The 17,934-nt window shown below is 50.0% G+C and overlaps 1 protein-coding gene across 1 annotated transcript in view; it reads right to left on the bottom strand.

Moving 5' to 3' along the window:
• TUB (TUB bipartite transcription factor) overlaps positions 1–17,934 on the bottom strand; it is a 64,713-nt gene that overhangs the window by 24,789 nt on the left and 21,990 nt on the right.

Below are 17,934 nucleotides of genomic sequence, written 5' to 3' on the forward strand. Positions count from 1 at the left end.
GCTCCGGCGTCCCAAACTACCCCATCCCCCTCACCGAAAGCCCGGGTCCCCAGGCTCCGCACACGTGACCGCGCCTGAGCCCACTTTGGGTGAACAGGCGCTGTCACTGGGCGGGTCTCCGACCTCAAGCCTCAGTTTCTCCTTCTGTGAAACGGGGATAATTCTAACACCTGCCTACCTGGCCTACCTATCTCCACTAAGGGATGGGAAACCTATGCTCAAATGGAGGGGGAGGGGAGAAGTAGGGAGTGGGATCCAGTTGTATAGGAAGGGAATGATGCCAAAAAGGACCGAAAGAGGTCCTGGGGAACGTTCAGGTCCGAAGCATGGAGGCTGAGCTTCCCCCCTCCATGCCGCCTCCAGTTCTCACATGCCGCCCGGGGGACCTTCTTTCTTTGGTTTTAGTAAAGGAGTTGTTTCCTCATTGCGGAGGAGTGCTTCCCCTCTAAGCAGTCAAGGCAAGGATGCATTTACTGTCTATTGCATCCCCAGCCGTTGTAAATTTATATTACTTGATCTCCACAGCAGCCTTGAGAGGCAAGTAGTTGTTCCTGTTTCCCAGAGAATAAAGCCTCAGGAAGGCTAAGATGCCCAAGGACATAAAGCTTGGCAGCCATGGAGCTGAAAAGGAACCAGGGTCTCTGCCCTCCAAAGCCCTTTCTAAGGGCCATACTTAAACGGAGGCAAAAACCTCTCAACAAAGGTAATCTTAAAGTCTCTGAGCACTGAGGAGGTCCTGGCTGTGACGAGCACCAACTTTAAAGCAAACTGTGGAATGTTGAGGTGAAGGATAGCAAGTCCACAGCAGGGCTGGCAGAAGCAGGGAGGAGAGACCAGGTGATCTTGGAGGGGTCTGCTGAGGGGCACTGTCTCCACACTGCAGGTGGCTGTCCTCCTGTGTACCCTGGATTCAGCAGTGCCATCCCCCAACCATGGCAGAAGTGTGTCCATGTGGGATCCCTTGACTGCCTGACTGGTGGGGAGAGAGTGTAAGGACAGCCAAATGGGCTGAGGGAGGGCCCCATCCTACTGCCCTGGGTCCACAGCCGGGACTCCCCACCCCAGGACTTTGCCAGCCTTGCAGCCTGACACGTTTGCTATAAAAACAATAACCAGGACATTTGGAGCATTTGCTGAGCATCAGGTGCTAGCTATATACTGTAACTCGTAATCCTCAGAACCACCCTAGGAGGTAGGTGCTATTATCATACCCATTTTATAGCAGAAGAAACTAAGGCACAGAGAAGGCAAAGATCTTGCCCAAAGTCACACAGCTGGTCAATGGTGAAGCCAGGATTCACACACAGCCCTTGTCCTTAACTTCCTCCTGCCTATCACAGTTCTTGCAGTGCTCAAGCATGCACGCACCCACACCCAGCCTCCCTCTTCAGGCTTCTGGAGTGGACAGGTCATATCCATTTCCAACTGGCACAGCATCGACGCTTGCCAAAGGCTGTGACCTCTGATTATTTATCAGGCCCCAAGAGCTATCACTGTCAATGGGGACAGAGGGCAGACAAAAAAATTCACCCCAGAGCTGGGTGCAGGGGGCAAAAAGTAGGGCTGTTTCCTTGCCTGCTGGGATACTTGGCCTGGGCCTCCGTTTTCACCCCTGTCGGGCTCCCAGGAAGGGCAGCAGAAAGGGACTGGTCCCTGCCTTGGAGACCAAGGCAGCATAGCAAATCACTACCTGAGGGCCTCTGTCTGTCAGGACCTATGGACAGAACCCTGCATGGAAGCAAGAGGTCAGCCCCACCCTCCAGACCATCAGCAGCTACCACTTCAGAGATGAGCTTAGACGACTTCCTCTTCAAGAACCTAAGGCTGCTTTTCCCCTTTATGCCCAAATTATCTGACACCTTAAAGCAATCAGAATCAAGTTGGAAGGTCTCGGGAGCCTGGAGTAATTGAATGTATTAAATAGACACTTTAAGTTCTGTCCTAAGGGAGCAAAATCTGGAGTCAGAGTGAGGTGCAGAAATAAGACGGCTCTCCACGTCTCTTCCTGCCAAGGCTGTGTGTGCACGTGGGATATGGGAGAGCCAGTGGGGCTGTGTGCCATGTGTGTGTGTGTGTGTGTGTGTGTGTGTGTGTGTAAGGTGTCCCTGCAGTCAGAATGGGTCTGCACAAGAACATTTGTTAGTTGGTATGTTGATTGTGTGCATGGGGAGAATCTAAGCATGTGCTTCTGTGAGTTCTATGGGGATGTGTGAACTGGTGGTGGGTTTTGCTGCTTAGATGACTTCCCTGGTTGACATCTTAAGCCTAGGCCCTTGGCTTCTACCAAAAAGCCACTCCAGAAAGCAATGTGAAGAATATTGTACTAAGCTGTGGTTAAAATACAGCTCTGCTGTACACTGACCCTTGAAGAAGTACCTAAGCTTTCTAAATTTAGCCCAGGAACAAGGTTACCTCCACTGAAACATAGCAAACCCACACGGCCTCCTCACCACCTGTCCAATTCCTCAAGGATGAGGTATTTACTGTGAATTTAAATTCTCCTCGTTGCATCTTAGGCATTTTCAAACATAGTCATGGTTTGTGAGTGGAGTGAAAGAATGCATGGGAACAGAAACAACCCGAAGGAGACCCTCACATCTGCCATCCCACCTGGAGATGTGAGCTCCCCTCAGCAAGGCTAGTTCATCCAAGGAAGAAGGTTAGCATTTTGGCACTGTGCTACTTCCATGTGGAGTCTTAAATGTTCTATTTCTAATTTAACTGTTTTATTGAGTGTGGGCCACCTCTCATCAATTTTGGAAGCAAAAGGATATAAATAATAAAACAATATCTATTCAGATTGGATACCAAGTCCCAAGGTGTCCTGCCTCCTAGCTTGGCATCGTACCCTTGCATTCTGAGGAAAGCAATGCAATCAACCAAACAGCAGCTCAACCCGACTGGGCTCAAGGGTCCATGCAGCACTTTGGCAGGCATCAGGCTCAACCCTGCTCTCAGGGAGCTTTCAGTTTGGCAGGAGAGACAGAAAGCACCAAGGTTCTGGAGTCACAATCCAGGTGTACAAAGTGTTGGGAGCAGCCAATTGTACTGAAGGAAGGGGAGTTAGGTTAGGACAAGCGTTTCCTGAGAATAAGAAAGGATGACAGTTGAATTGGACCTTGAAGGATGAGGAGGGTTTATTTGTTGTTGTTTTTTTTTGCCTCACTGCAAGGCATGCGCGATCTTAGTTCCCTGACCAGGGATCGAACCCACACCCCCCCTGCAGTGGAAGCGCAGAGTCTTAACCACTGGACCGCCAGGGAAGTCCCGAGGAGGGTTTTGATAGACAGGTGAGAAAGGAAGTGGGGGGGAAGTTTAACAGTTCCTGAGATTCTATGGTTGGCCAGGTGTGGTCCTGGGCTCTTTTACCAAAGGGCTTTCTGGACAAAGAGGGTGACATGAACAAAGGCAGGGGATGTGAGAGTCTGTGACCAATGCACTTGAAAACCTAGTACAAATCACCTAATGTGGTGGCATGTAGGTGAGTGGTTCAGTATGGCACAAGGGTCAGGTCACATGGTCCCCTGAGCACCCAGCTGGGGGGGATTGGATTTTATCCTGCAGCCAGTGGGGAACCACTAAAGGGTTTTAAGCCAAGGGTAACCTGTCGAGATGTACCTTTTAGAAAGAGAGAATTGGGAGCAAAATGGAGGATAAAGGGAGACAAGACCAGAGGTACTGAAAACTGTTAGATGGTGAATGGGAAAGTCCAGGGCAGAGATGAAACTCCCTACACCAGAGCCCAGTGCCTTGCAAAGCTGTTGGGCAGATGTCATGGCAAGATGGTGGCTCATACGTGCACAGCCAGAGAGTGCCCTCTGAAATTCCCCTTCAAACTGCAGAATATACAAAGACCACTGCCCATTATACATGATTAAAGTGAGATAAATAGGGGCTTCCCTGGTGGCGCAGTGGTTGAGAGTCCGCCTGCCGATGCAGGGGCCACGGGTTCGTGCCCCGGTCCGGGAAGATCCCACATGCCGCGGAGCGGCTGGGCCCGTGAGCCATGGCCACTGAGCCTGCGCGTCCGGAGCCTGTGCTCCGCAACAGGGGAGGCCACAACAGCGAGAGGCCCACATACCGCAAAAAAAAAAAAAAAAAAAAAAAAAGTGAGATAAATAGGCTTACTGATGTCTGTGGAAAAATGTAGAGTAACCACTAGCAGAATTAAAAACAATATGTCTATTTTGTCTCACTGCCTAAGAGAATAGCAAATAAAAATCTCCACAACAACAACAAAAGTGACCCTAGTCTAGGGACTTCCCTGGCAGTCCAGCGGTTGAGACTCCGTGCTGCCAATGCAGGGGATGCAGGTTCGATCCCTGGTCGGGGAACTAGGATCTCACACGGCACAGCACGCAGCCAGTTAAAAAAAAAAAAGGAAAAAAGAAAAAAAATGATCATAGTCTAAAGGAAACATAAGACTCGGAAAGCATAAAACAAAGTAATAGGAAGAAAACCAAATGGAATGGTGATGAAGTTGATGTAAATGGAGAGCCTATGAGATTGAATTAGACGTGACCACCATTTGCGGAGCACATACTCTATGCGGGGCACCCTCTACAGGTTTCATAAAAGCAATATGGGCAATAGGGGGATGAAATGCAACTCTTCAGTGAGGCTCCAAGGCAATAGGTATCACATCTGAGAGTGAGGTGGGATAGCACCAAATGTGACATGCAGAAGAGGCTGTACCATTAGCTGGCACATTTCTGGTACATACAAAATATAGGAGGTTGAGAAAAGGGTTGTTGGAGGTTGAAAAGGAGTTTTACAGAAAGCCCCCAGGGTCCAGTGAGCCCTGAGTGGGAGGGGTGGAGGGGTTATGGTTTTCACCTCCAATCCGGAGAGAGGGCTTGAGGAGAGCTCAGTATGTGGCCACAGTAGTCTTGGGACCACAGTGCTGGGGCATCTGAGTCACGCCTGTCCTGATGGCTGAGAAGGTGCTGCTGCCTCAGGGTCAGCCTGTGCTCTCAGGTTTGTGCGGTGATGGATACAGGAGTATTTCCTGTGGACCAGTGTGGGCCCCAGCATGAACAACAGGTGTGACTGTCTTAGATCCCAGCCCAGAGGGCCCCCTTGTCGGGGGGAGGTCACAGTGCGGGAGGGGATGAGTTCAGCTTTCCCAGGGCCTGAGAATGGGTCCATAGGATGAGCCATGGTGAGAAAGCATCACCCGCATCAAGGGAGCTTCGCTTGGGGAGACATCCCAGTGATGGAATGGTTCCTAAGAACCCACAAAACACCCCAACGATAGACACGGCCCAGAGAGTGTGACACCAGCTCATCAGAATATCAGTCAGGGGGGACTTCCCTGGTGGCGCAGTGGTTGGGAATCCGCCTGCCAGTGCAGGGGACACGGGTTCGATCCCTGGTCTGGGAGGATCCCACATGCCACGGAGCAACTGAGCCCATGTGCCGCAACTGCTGACCCTGCGCTCTGGAGCCCACGAGCCACAACTACTGAGCCACAACTAGAGAAGCCCGCACACCGCAAACTTTCCTGCCCTTCTCTCCTCTCCTCTCCTGCTTTGTGCCTTCACCTTGGACCCTGGAGAGGGTCAGAACTGCAGGATGGACCCTCTCCCACAAGCAGCTGGCCTGCAGTAGACTGGGATGGGCAAGAGAAGCTGGTGTAACTCTGAAGTTTAAAGTTTGTTTGTTTTTTTATCACAATAGATAGGACATACTAATTACTGACAGGACAACCTTTGGTTACTTGGAAACAGCCAGAAAAGTCATGGGACTTACCCTCACTTTCATCTAGGTTTAGGGGGGAAAAAACAGCCTCAAAGAATAAAATTAAAGAGCCCACAGGACACAAAAAGAAGGTTGACTTTATGATTCCATCTCATGAGTCAACCCAGCAGCTACACATGGCTCCTCTCATCGAATCCTCACAACACTATGAGGTAGGTACTGTTACTGTCCCCATGGTACAGATGAAGAAACAGGAGGTTACACAACCTGCTCAAAGTCCCACAGAAAATAAGTGAGAGCGTTCAAATCAAACTCAGGTAGCCGAGAGTCCTAGAGCCTACAGTGTAATGCTATCCTCTAGAGAACACCCAACGATGATGGCCTTAGACCTTCGACTCATTAATTCCTGTCCGAGAAATCTAGCCAAGGGAAACACGCACTGGAGTCAAAAGTTTATGTACAGAGATAGTCATCCCAGCTTTATTTCTAATGGGGGAGACTGGCAGGAGCTGGGGTTTACAAAACGTCTATCAGTTGGGACTCGGTTAAGTAAATAATTCTACGTTCACAGGATGGACCACTGAGCATCCCTTACGAGGAATTTAAGGACAGAGGAACAGGTTTATGAGATACAATACTGTAGGAAAGTCTAATGTCCTATAAAGAAGCTCCACACACTGGCACATGCACAAATGGTCTCAGGAAAAGTCGCCCAGGGTGAGAAAGACGCAGTCTAGTCCATCAGTGAGGCCACCCTAGGACCACAGTCTCCTTTTCAGGTGGTCCCTCCTTCCAGGCGCTGGCTTCCTCTTAACTGCAGGTTTCGGCTCCTTAGACCTCCTGGGGACCCCTCCACAGCACTGACAACGCCCCGCCACCGTGGCCGTGGGGAGACAGACAGTAGACAAACAGTGCACAAGGGGTTTGGTAAATTAATAAATACCATTTTAAAAGCTGTGCAATTGAAATATGCTTAGTCACCTCATGTAGTATGATATATTACCGAGGTGGCACCCAGGTGGCCACACTCCAATGCACGGAGGCATTAAAAACGTCGGCAATTCTGAGCCGGGAAATTTATCAATATCTTGGAGGGGGGTTGGGAAGTGCGAGAAGTATACTTAATAAACTGGGCTCTTTGCCCAGTTTACCAGCTCCACTTTGAGGATCTGCTGAGCTTCTTCTGCTCAGAGGACCCAGAGCGGGGTGGGGTTGTGGCTGGGAGACCCCGAGCTGAAGCATAGCATCCCTGCCTGCTTCCCCACAGGGCATCTAAGCCCAGCCTTCCAAGGAGCAGGCGCTGAGGTTATAAATAGGAAAAGGTTTCTGAGGAGAAGTGCCCAGGCCCCTGTCCTCAGCCTGCAGGAGGGGTTTGTTTTACCAGCGTTATTGGATTTGCAGATAAGCAACAATGAATTAAGCTGACCAGGAAGGGAGGGAGGGAGTTCTCATTTGTTCATAATGCAAGATTTATCTAGCAGAGCCCTCTCCTTTGTCAAACAGAGAGCCACTGCCTTTATATCCTCCAGCAAAGAACATTTTATTTTGTAACCTTTCAGAAAAGCCTATGAGTTTGCGGTTTTGACCAGTTTTTTTCTCCTCATCTAAGAAAACCACAGTTATTTAAAATGTGAAATACATTTTAAACAACCCGACTCTGAATTCGCAAACGCATCTCTCTAGCAAGAGGAATAAGACCCTGAAATGCAATTTAAACTATCTGCAGAGTTTATTACCCCAACACATCATCTTTTCGCTCCATGGCCCTTCCCTTTTGCTGATCATGGTTCATAAATATAAGATTCTAATCAGATTCTAAAGCCACCAGCCATTCTAAGGTCACTGAAGAAGCGATGTCCTCTAAGGTAGAGCTAGGGGATTAGATTGGATTTTCTCATCTCCGAAATGGGGAGAAAAGTCGCTAAGACCTCCAGAGGCAGCAGGTATAGATGAAAGAACACCAGACCCAGATTCCGGTCCTGGCTTTGTTGCTGATTTGCTATATGACCTTGAGTGAGTATGTAGCCTCTCTGTGCCTCATGAAATTCAGGGGGTGGGATGTTCTCGAAGGCTACCTTCCAGCACTACATTTCTCTGATATTTTAACTCTTTCCAGCAGGGCTGTTAGGAGACAAAGGAAGGTGATGAGAGTCTGCTCAACTCTGAAATAAGGATGAAAGTCTTGCATTTTATAGAAGAAACACACAGCAGTGAAAACACACTAGACTTAGAACTGAATTCTTGTCCTCTCTGTGCTGCTAACTCATTGGGTGGCCAGGGAACCACTCGCCTGGGCTCGTCTCAGTCTCCTCATCTATTAAGTGGGGACAATGCACATCTTGCCTACTGCATAGGGTGTGTGAAGCTGAACGCAGAGAAGGAATGTGAACCTGTGATCGCTGCGTTGAAAGTTCAAATCACCACGGAGATGTGACAACGTGTAGTAATTAGAGCTTCCACTTATTGAACCCTGGTGTGGAGCCAGCACTGTGCTGTGTTGCCTGTATTATCTCACTGACGGCTCACAGCAGCCCTGAGGAGCTATTATACGAAAGGAAGCATAAGCACTGTGGGTGGTCACGACAGCAAGGGTTTACTCGCCTTGGCCAAAGCCTGTGCTTCAGGGCCTGGGCCCATCTCAGGCAGTGAGAGAGAACAGGCAGTGCCAGCGCCTGCTGCCCTACCTGGGCTCTGCGGGCGAGGGGAGGGCCCCTCCGCCTCAGCATCTGTGAGCTCTGGGCAGCCCCTTCTAGACGTCCTCAGGTGAGACAGTGCCCAGGGCTGGTGGGGCTGGGAGGGGAAGTACCCACCTCTGCCTTTCTCCAACTCCAGGCTGCTTCGGACCTCTTTCTGCATCTCTCTCCCTGATCCCTGGCCCTCATCACAGCCCACCCTCTCTCACGTTTCCTCTGCAGGCACCACCCTCCCTGCTGCCGCAGATCCTGCCCGTTCCTGACCCCACCACCCTGAGGCTGACATGGGGCAGGTGGCAGGAGTGAAGGGCTCTGCTCAGTGGGATGAGGCCCTGGAGTTTGGCTGGATCCTCTTAGGCCATTTGGCCCCGTCCGGGCCCTCACACTCGTCGAGACTTCTGCGGTCTCCCTGGAGGTGGGCAGGCTGGGCTGGCCCTCAGAAGGGACTTCAAAGGTCTCCCCTCCCCATCAGGCGGGGCCCTGGGAGGTGCTGTGTGTCCCTCTAGCTCATGCCACCCTCCGCTCTGCCCCAGCCTCCTAAACATCCGTTCCAAAATTGCCCACGTCCCTCTGCTAGGTCCCAGCTCCCCTACTCACACTTCAGCCCATCTGGCTTTCCTGAGTGATTAGAACCCATTTCTCTGGCTCGACCCAACCTATTTTCTACTTTGCCCCATCCCACCTATTGGCTCTGATACACTGTCGCTGGACCCCGACCAGGGCAGGTGACCAGACACTTGCTAATACTGTTGGCCAATGTCCTCACTTGATCCAAAGGTGCCTTTAGTGTCTTGGATGTTGGGAGACCTAAATTCCAGGTTTGACTAAGTCCCTGGCCTCCTACGTGACCATCGATAAATCTCTTCCCAGTTCTCTTGGCCTTGACGTACCCATCTATAAGATGATGGGGTTGGATTAGATAGTGTCTAAGGCCTCCAATATCACTAGAGTTCCAGTATCCAGGGCCCCATCTGACAATTTACATTAAAAAGACGCACATTTCCCACCTCCCCCTCCAGAGGCCCTGGGAGAGCTGAGTAGGGAACACTCAGACCAGGCTCGCCTTGCTCTCATACCCCCCTAAGCAAACGTATGGTGAGCAGAGACCGTCCCTCACCCAGCCATACACCCAGAAGACACATGGGAGATGCAGAACGCACCCTGGTGATGGGTCTGAGTTCCTTCCTTCCCCAGGAAAAAGAGTAGAGGTGATAAGCACACATGAACAACCCAATGGAAAAGTAAATAGACAAGTCCTAGAAAAACTCCAAATTGTCACAAATATGTGGAAAAACTGGTACCTTGGTATTTCCTCCCCCCACCGCCCCACATCCAATCCATCACCAGGTCCTGCTTATATTAAACCCTAGGTATCTCTTCAGTTGGTTCCCTTCTTCAATCTTCTCACCATTTCCAATGCCACCACCCTCGTCCATACTACTTCATCTGTGGGATCACCTGTGTGCTTCAGGTGTCCACTCTGGAGCCACGCCTGCTGGCTTCAAGTGAGCTCTGCCACAAACTCCCTGTGCACCTGGAGACTTAAGAGTTAATATACAGCAACCACTTCAAACAGCGCCTGACACATCGTAAGGAGATGTATGAACTGCTGTTACATAATGAGCTGCACCCGCTTCCCCTCCGGCTCCCCTGCAGTCTATTCTCACATGGCAATGAGAGTGATCTTTTCATAATGCAAATCTACCATTGCACCTGCTGCTTTAAATCCTTCACTGACTTCCCTTGCTCACAGACCCAAAAAAATTTTAAGTATCCACGAAACCGATCAAGTTTCCATTCTCCAGCCATACTGGTCTGCTTTCAGACAAGTCAGGCTCACGTTCCCCCAACCTCAGCAGAGGCTGTCTCCTTGGTCTGGAATTTGCCTCCCACCCTCACCGCTTCCAGTCCCAGGCCCCACTGCTGAGCCCCAGGGTGATGGTTCCGTGGGGATGAAGCCAAACTACCCCTATTTTTTAGAAGTTCCTGACGGTAACATTGATGCACACTTATTTGTCTACTGTATTAGGAAGCGGAGTCACAATTTATATTATTGCAAAAGGCAGACTGTACTGGGATCCTGAGAAAACTTAAGTGGATCAATGAGAAAACCTCTAGAATCAGAAAGCTCAATAAAGTCACCAGATAAAGAGAGAAAAAGAAAACAGTCAATAACGCTTCTATTACTATTATAAAATAATCGTTTACAGATCGAAAAAGATCTCATTTACAGTGGCAAGATCACGTGTGAAATGTTTTAAAATAATATTAGTGAAACTTATTTGTGATCCACATGAAGAAAATTATAAAATATCATTGAAAGGGATTTATAAAAAGAACTTGAATGGAGATTCCTAATATATTCCTACATGATAAGAAGACTATTTTAAAGGTAGTAATTTTTCCTAAATTGGACTTCACTTAGTTGAAAGAAAAATTTGAAGGGGATTCTGAAACTTGATAATGTACAGCGATTTCTTAAGGATCCCTTAGGTGATGACCTGAGGACAGGAGGGCACAGGCCAAGACGGTTTGTGGACCCGGGTTCCATGACAAGAAAGGCCAAGTGTTCACTTTGCCTTGCTGACTAGTGTCAATCAGCAGTGTTCCTAAAAATAGATAATCAACAAGGACCTACGGTACAGCACAGGGAACTCTACTCAATACTCTGTAATAAGCTATATGGGAAGAGAATCTGAAAAAGAATAGATATATGTATATGTATAACTGAATCACTTTGCTGTACATCTGAAATTAACACAACATTGTAAATCAACTATACTCCAACATAAAAAAAAAAAGTGTTCCTAAATTTTGTCTCACAAAGCAGTTGGGTTACTGATATAATTAGGTGTCCATTCTGTACCTCAGGTGAGTGTTTTTAGGGGTAAATGGGCTAATAAGAGGTGAGGTGTTGTTTTTGAGGTAACAACTTTGGGAGAGTGGGCAGTGAGAGGCAAACTCTTGCACCAAAGCAAAAAGACCTAAGGGTGGAGACAGACTCTGCGGGAGGCTTGCGCCCTTGCCAGGGAGGCGGGAAGGCTGCAGGGCTGGTGGTGCACGTCAGAGGATGCATGGGCCAGGCCTGCTCCCCAGGCTCCCCACCCCACATAGGCAGCTGCCGAGAGGCTCCCAGTTTCAGGCAAACTCACAGTCATTGAGTGATCACCAGCACCAACTACATCCATCCCGAGGGAGCACGCTTACCACTGTGCAGGCATCCTGCCCTGCCTCCCAGGATGGCAGGTTAGAGGGCAGTGGCAAGGGAGGGCGTGGTCAGGGAGTTGTGGCCACCACTTCCTTTTCCTGTTTCACCCAATCAATGGGCCTCTTTTCCATTTTCAGAACCACGAGTTAAGAGTACCCAATTCGATTGACCCGTATCGATGCCCAAGATTAGGACAGCCTGGGATACACTATTTCCCTGCCCTTGATTCCTCTAGACAACCCAGGTAAAAATTATCTGGAGGAAAAGAAAACTAAGAAAAGCAAAGAAAATTCTGATAATGATGGCTAATGGCAGGAGGACTGGCCCCACTAGATATTAAAATATAAAGCGGCAACAACTAAAACGGTGTGTTGATGGATACGAATCTCACCTGAAACTTCAATGGACAAAAATAAGCAACCCAGAAACATACCCCATTCTCTATAAGAACTTAATTTAAGTATTACAGAAGAGTCCTGAATAAGAAAACGGGGATGCAAAGTTGTGATGACAACAGTGTAAAATGAAGCGAGCATGTAGTTATCTGGAAGGGGAGAGCGGAACGTTCCAGAGCCTTGAGATGTGGGCTGACTTTCAGTGGAAGTAATTGGGATTACTATAGTAGGCACATAGTTTATGTACAGAAAGAGCGAAGAAAAGACTGAGCGGTTCAGCAAAGCAGAAAGTATGCTGGCGTCTGAATTCTAGTCACAACTTCTCCCTGCTGAGTGACCTTGGACTAGGTCTTCCCCTTTCAGGCCTCAGTCCAACAATTCAAGGATAAAGGATTAACACAGATGACCTCTACTGGCCCATCCAGCTCAGCCATCCTTCTGGGATTTGACAATCGGGAAATCATCCCCCATTTCTGGTTTCTACAGCAGGACTTGATGGGAAAACAGAAAGACACTTGGACCTTTCCTGCCCTGAATCACCGAGTGACAGTGTAAGCCAGCTCTGTTCATCTCAGTGTTGAGGTTTCCTCTGCACCTGGCCCTGTGAGTCCTTGAGACCCAGAGATCGCAGGGCAGTGGAGGACACAGGTGGACACAAACGACAAACGATAGTCCCAAGCAGAGTGAAGTCAGCCAGCGATGGTCTGGACCGGTGGGGTCCAGTGCTGTGAGGGCACAGGGGAGAGCAGTGCAGTCTGGCGGAGGGTCAGGCAGGGCTTTGCAGTAGACGCACCACTCGAGGCTGGATGAAGATTTAATGAAGAGGGAGTGACGGAGACGCGGGAGATGGGAGAACGTTGGGGTGGGTGGCGTGGAATACGGAATCAATGGGGAGGTTATTCGGGGCCGGGCTCCCAATGGTTTGCTGTTTGGTCTTGAATCTCTTAGCAACAACAGGAAATGAATGGTCCCGCCTTGTGAGGGAGAAGATCACAGGCAGCCCTTGGAACAGGGCCTGGGGTGAAGCAAGAGGGAAGCAGAGATACAGATGAGTGGGCTCTTCAACAGCCCAGACCAGAGGGGCTTGGCCTGTGGGCGAGAAGGGGACGCGGGTGAGTGGCACGGCTGAGGTGAGGCCACGGGCCTGGGGCAGGGTGCACAGCCTTAGGGAAAGCACAGCCTTTGCAGACAGCTTCTGAGACCAGGCTACCTTGAGATTTTATGTTTTTTTTTTTTTTTTTTTTGCTAATAATCCTGGCTCTGCCATTTATGAGTCGTGGGACCTTGGTCTCTTCATTTAACCACTCTGGCCTCAGTCTTCTCATCTACAAACAATCAGAACTATTTCTTAGGGATTTCAAGAGATTAAATGATTTAATAAATAAAAGCCTCGGGAATAGGGCCTGACATAGTAAGTGCTCCATAAGGGGTGATGACAGAGGAATAGCTAGAGGTGGGACAGGGACCCCCGCTCAGGAAACAGTGGGAGAAGAGGTTTGAGAGGGGGGTTGGATGTGTGAGTTCCAGTTTGGATATGCTAGGTTTGCGTGCCTAGAGGACACATTCCAGGTTAAGTGAGGAGAATATACGAAGCTTAGGGAGAGGATGGGCCAAGAGATGAGATTCAGGGAGTCTTGAAGGAGGAGGCTGAGGCTGGGGGAGAAAAGGTGGAGAGACTGCCTCAGGGGAAGATGCAGAGAGGAAAGGTGGGCTGACAGCCGAGGGTGAGTTCATCGGGGTGGAAACGAACAAAATATAAACTGCCCAGGGCAGGGATTTCCTCTGCTTTGCTCCCTGCTGTCTCCCCAGTACCTAGGGCAGTGCCTGGAACAAAGGAGATCAATATTTATTTGGTGGGTATACAAATGAAGATAATCCTTCCTGACTACTCCAAATATTTTCTTAGGCACGAAGAAACAGAAGCTAACATTTATTAAGCACCTACTACGTGCTAGGCACTGTGCTAAAAGCTGCACTACAGGGTCTCACTGAATCTTTATGACAGCCCTACACAGAAGGTACTGTTAGTGTTCCCATTTCACAGACCAGGAAACAGGCTTCAAAGGTAAAGCAACTCGCCTGAATTCACACAGCTAGGAAGGAGCAGAGCCAGGGTCCAAACCCAAGGTTGTATGACTCCTTGACACTGGCTGAACAGGACAGGAAACTGGGGAAAAAACAGCCCATCAACCAACCCATTGTGCTAGCTCCCAAGTGCCCAATACAGAGTGAGTGACATTTCCTAGATCTTGTTGTTGGAAGGGGAGGCAGAAGTATGATCTGGAGATGCAGGACCTAGTTAGTGTGAGACTGATGGGGTAAGGCCATTGACAAACCAATATCTCTTGCATCCAGATGCTGGGGGGCAGTGGGGGATGGAGAGCAGATCAGGAAGCAGGAGTGGAGCCACTGGAGTGAGAGGTTCAGGATGGAGGGCAGAAACAGAGAGAGGGCGGGGACCCATCTTTACTGGGTGATGGCCGTGTGTGTGTGTGTGTGTGTGTGTGTGTGTGTGTGTGTGTGTGTTGTGTGCGTTGCAGAGAGGTGGTGGGCTATACAGGTTGCCCAGAGGATCCTGGCAGGTCCAGACAGATCCAGGGGTGTCCCGGGGGAAGGGGACTGGGGGCCATTTGCCAAATACAGGGGCTGCACACCTGACAGGGGCGGAGCTTGTGCGGTGGCTTCACACCCCTTCAGAGCGCTTTTGTAAACACTGCCGAAGTCCCCAAACACCAGCAGTAATAAACAGTCTAGTTCCTAGACCAAGAGCACCAGGCCCAGGGACCAGGTCTGATTCTACGCCCTGATGCATGGGGCCTGATGCATGAGGGCATTTTCCAGAAAGGGACACAAAGAGTCAGATAGGCTAGACTTGCCTCAGGTCTCTAGCTCGCAGGTGACGGATTGGGATTCAGAACCTGGAAACCTCTCGCCCCAGGGCTGTGGTACCCAGAGCAAGGTGACCCAGGGGGAGTCTGAAGCAGCTTCAGCCTGACTCTCTCCAGATATCTGGATCCTCGGCATGGTGCACAGTAATGGACCAGGTCTGGGATCAGGGCCAGGGCACAGGCAGCTGATCTGTCCAGAGACCGAACCCAGGGCCAGCTCCCTCTGGACTGCACAGAGCTTGGCACCCCATCACCCCCAACTCCTGACCCATGCTGGGCCCCTCCTGACTCCCTCCACCTCTGTGCTGTCTGCCTCCGGCAATGCTCCTGCAAGGAAAAGGCCGCCCACCCCACACCAAGCGAGACCTCAGCCCCGTCCTGAGCAAACCGGCTGGCCCCTGCCTGGGAACACCCTACGTGTGGGAGAGAACTGCTGAGTGCCCGTTCTGCCCCTGGCAGTGTCCCGGGGCCTCAGGGCAGCTTCCCCCTGCATCCTCCCTCCGCAGCCAACCCTAGGACGCCAGAGCACTAACTACCATGCATATTCCCCGTTCTCTCTGTGACCCCAGGATCACAGACAGAAACCCCTTACAGTGACATGATTCTGAGGTCAGAAGAGGTGTCAGCGGCCACAGCAACCATACTGTCGTATACGAATGGACCTACTATGTGCACGAGTGGTGCGATGCTCTCCATGCATTATCGCTACTCCTCACATGACTCCGGACATAAGGTGTTAATAAACCCGTTTTTCAGACAAGGAAACAGAGGCTCAGAAACTTGCTAGGATCTAACCCTCCCACTTGCTACTTCCCACGTTGTGCATCCACTGGGCTAAATTCACCATGAAGTGCAAGTCAGATTAACCCAGAAGCTGAGGTTCTATTCCAGCTCTGCTCCTGGCCTTTACCAACACATATGCTACCCCTCCACCCCAGAAGCCCACCTGAGACACACGTGACCGTGCTCTAGGAGCTAAAAGAGGTAAAAGGAGGGAAACTGGCATCTGTTGAGCAACCTGTGCTGAGCACTTTCATATATTTTTTTCTAATTTAATCTCTTCAACCACCCTATAGTGAATATCCCCATTTTACAGAAGAGGAAGCAGAGGCTCGGAGATGGTAAACTGAGGTCACACAGTAACGTACAGTGCCAGGATTAGACCAGGTTATCTGAATCGAAATCCACGCTTCTGCTGCACCAAACCACTCCTCAGCTCTGTCTAGCTGCAATTTTAGGGTCCCGGCGCACCTGCCACATCTCCTCTGTCCATGACCACCTGCCCACGCCCCACCCAAGCCCTGCGTCCATGAGCAGCAGGCCAGGGATGAGAGGAAAAGGGAATTCACTTCCTGCCCAAAGGCTGGAGGACCTTGGAGCCCAGGATAGCTCCCGGCTGCCCCCTCAGCCCCATGTCCATGATCTGGGCCTGCCCTCCGCAGACCCAAGTCCAGGTGCTGGGCTGGAATGCCGATCCCTGGCCAGCTTTTGTCAGTTCCCCTCCAAGAGGCTGGTCCCTGTTTTCTGTATCACACACTGGCCCTGTGTCCTCCCCTCCCCCAGTGTCCTGCTTCATCATGGACAGGCCCTTGGTATGGGGACTCCCAGACCCCTTTGGCTCACATACTGCTCTATGGCTCCATCCTACCCAGAATATCCTTGAACGTCCATATCTGACTCTTTGTTTTCAAATTTTCTGACTGCTTTGAAACTGTGACTGTCAACCTCACACCTTAGTTCCCTCTACCCACCAGCCATGTCTGCCTGGACTTACTCTCCTCCTTCATACGGCCCGTCTGCTCTGAGATCCCAGGATGCCCCGTGGCCCTGCCTGCAATGACCAAGGCACCCAGTTTCCATCACTGGGTTTCATGCCCCCGAACCTCACTGTCTCTGTCTTGAGTCCCTCGTATCACTGGTGAGCCCTCCCTTCATTATCTGCAGGCCACAGTCCTAGACCCTGATGTGGGTCAATGTTCCCTAAGGCCCTCCTTGTCCCAAGCCCTTCAAGCTTGGACCTCAGCCAAGACATGACAGCCCAGACCTTACAAATGTTCCTGGCCTTACCCAGATGGCCTCTCTGGCCACCGTCCAATCCCTGGCTTGACAGGCAGTGGACAGACTCTTGGTGTAGCTCCCCAGTGGTGGTCAGGGTCAAACAACAGGCAAGTAGACTACAAAGCCCAAACGGGGTTTATCCCCATGACAACAGCCACAAGCACAGCATGGTAATATATGCACCCAGGAGGCCACAGCTGGTACAGGCGGCTGTGAGTCACTCATGGCTCAGCCTCAGAGCAGGTAGAACTGCAGTTCTGGTGTGCATGCTGCCCTACTGCTGGGGGCAGAAGGGCTAAGTCTAGAAAACCAACATTTTCCACTTCTCAGACCTGGTCTAGCTCTTTGACTCAGCACTGGTCCCATTATAATCCCTGACCATCAGGTTCTCTGGGTCCTTCAGAGAATGCCCAACTCCACCAGTCATTATGGGAATACATACTGAAACAGCTTCACAGCACCGCTCCTGACCAATATGGCAAGACAGGAAAAAAAATCAAAACAAAATAAAACGGACTTGTGGTTGAGGAGTTTGGGATTAGCAGATGCAAGCTATTATATATAGGATGGATACACAACAAGGTCCTACTGTAAAGCACAGGGAACCATATTCAATACCCTGCAGTCAACCATAATGGAAAAGAATATGAAAAAGAACATATATATATAAGTGGCCCCCGCTCGCCGCAACTAGAGAAAGCCCTCGCAGAGAAATGAAGACCCAGCACAGCCAAAAATAAATAAATAAATGAATTTTTAAAAAATAAAATAAAATAAAATAAAATAAAATAAAACAGCTCCAAACAAATAAAAACGATGAACCTTACTATTGGAGGGCTGTGTGGACTGGCCATACATAATTGGTACCATGGTAAATGGGTTCAATATTTCCAGAGAACTATCTAGTAATATGTGACAATATAGAACCGTGCACATCCTTTGACCTAGTGATCTCGCTCGGGGATCGCTTCCCAGTGAAATGTTAAGAAAGT

This window comes from Neophocaena asiaeorientalis, unplaced genomic scaffold (assembly GCF_003031525.2).
Source record: "Neophocaena asiaeorientalis asiaeorientalis breed wild unplaced genomic scaffold, Neophocaena_asiaeorientalis_V1.1 scaffold504, whole genome shotgun sequence".
Classification (NCBI taxonomy): Eukaryota; Metazoa; Chordata; class Mammalia; order Artiodactyla; family Phocoenidae; genus Neophocaena; species Neophocaena asiaeorientalis.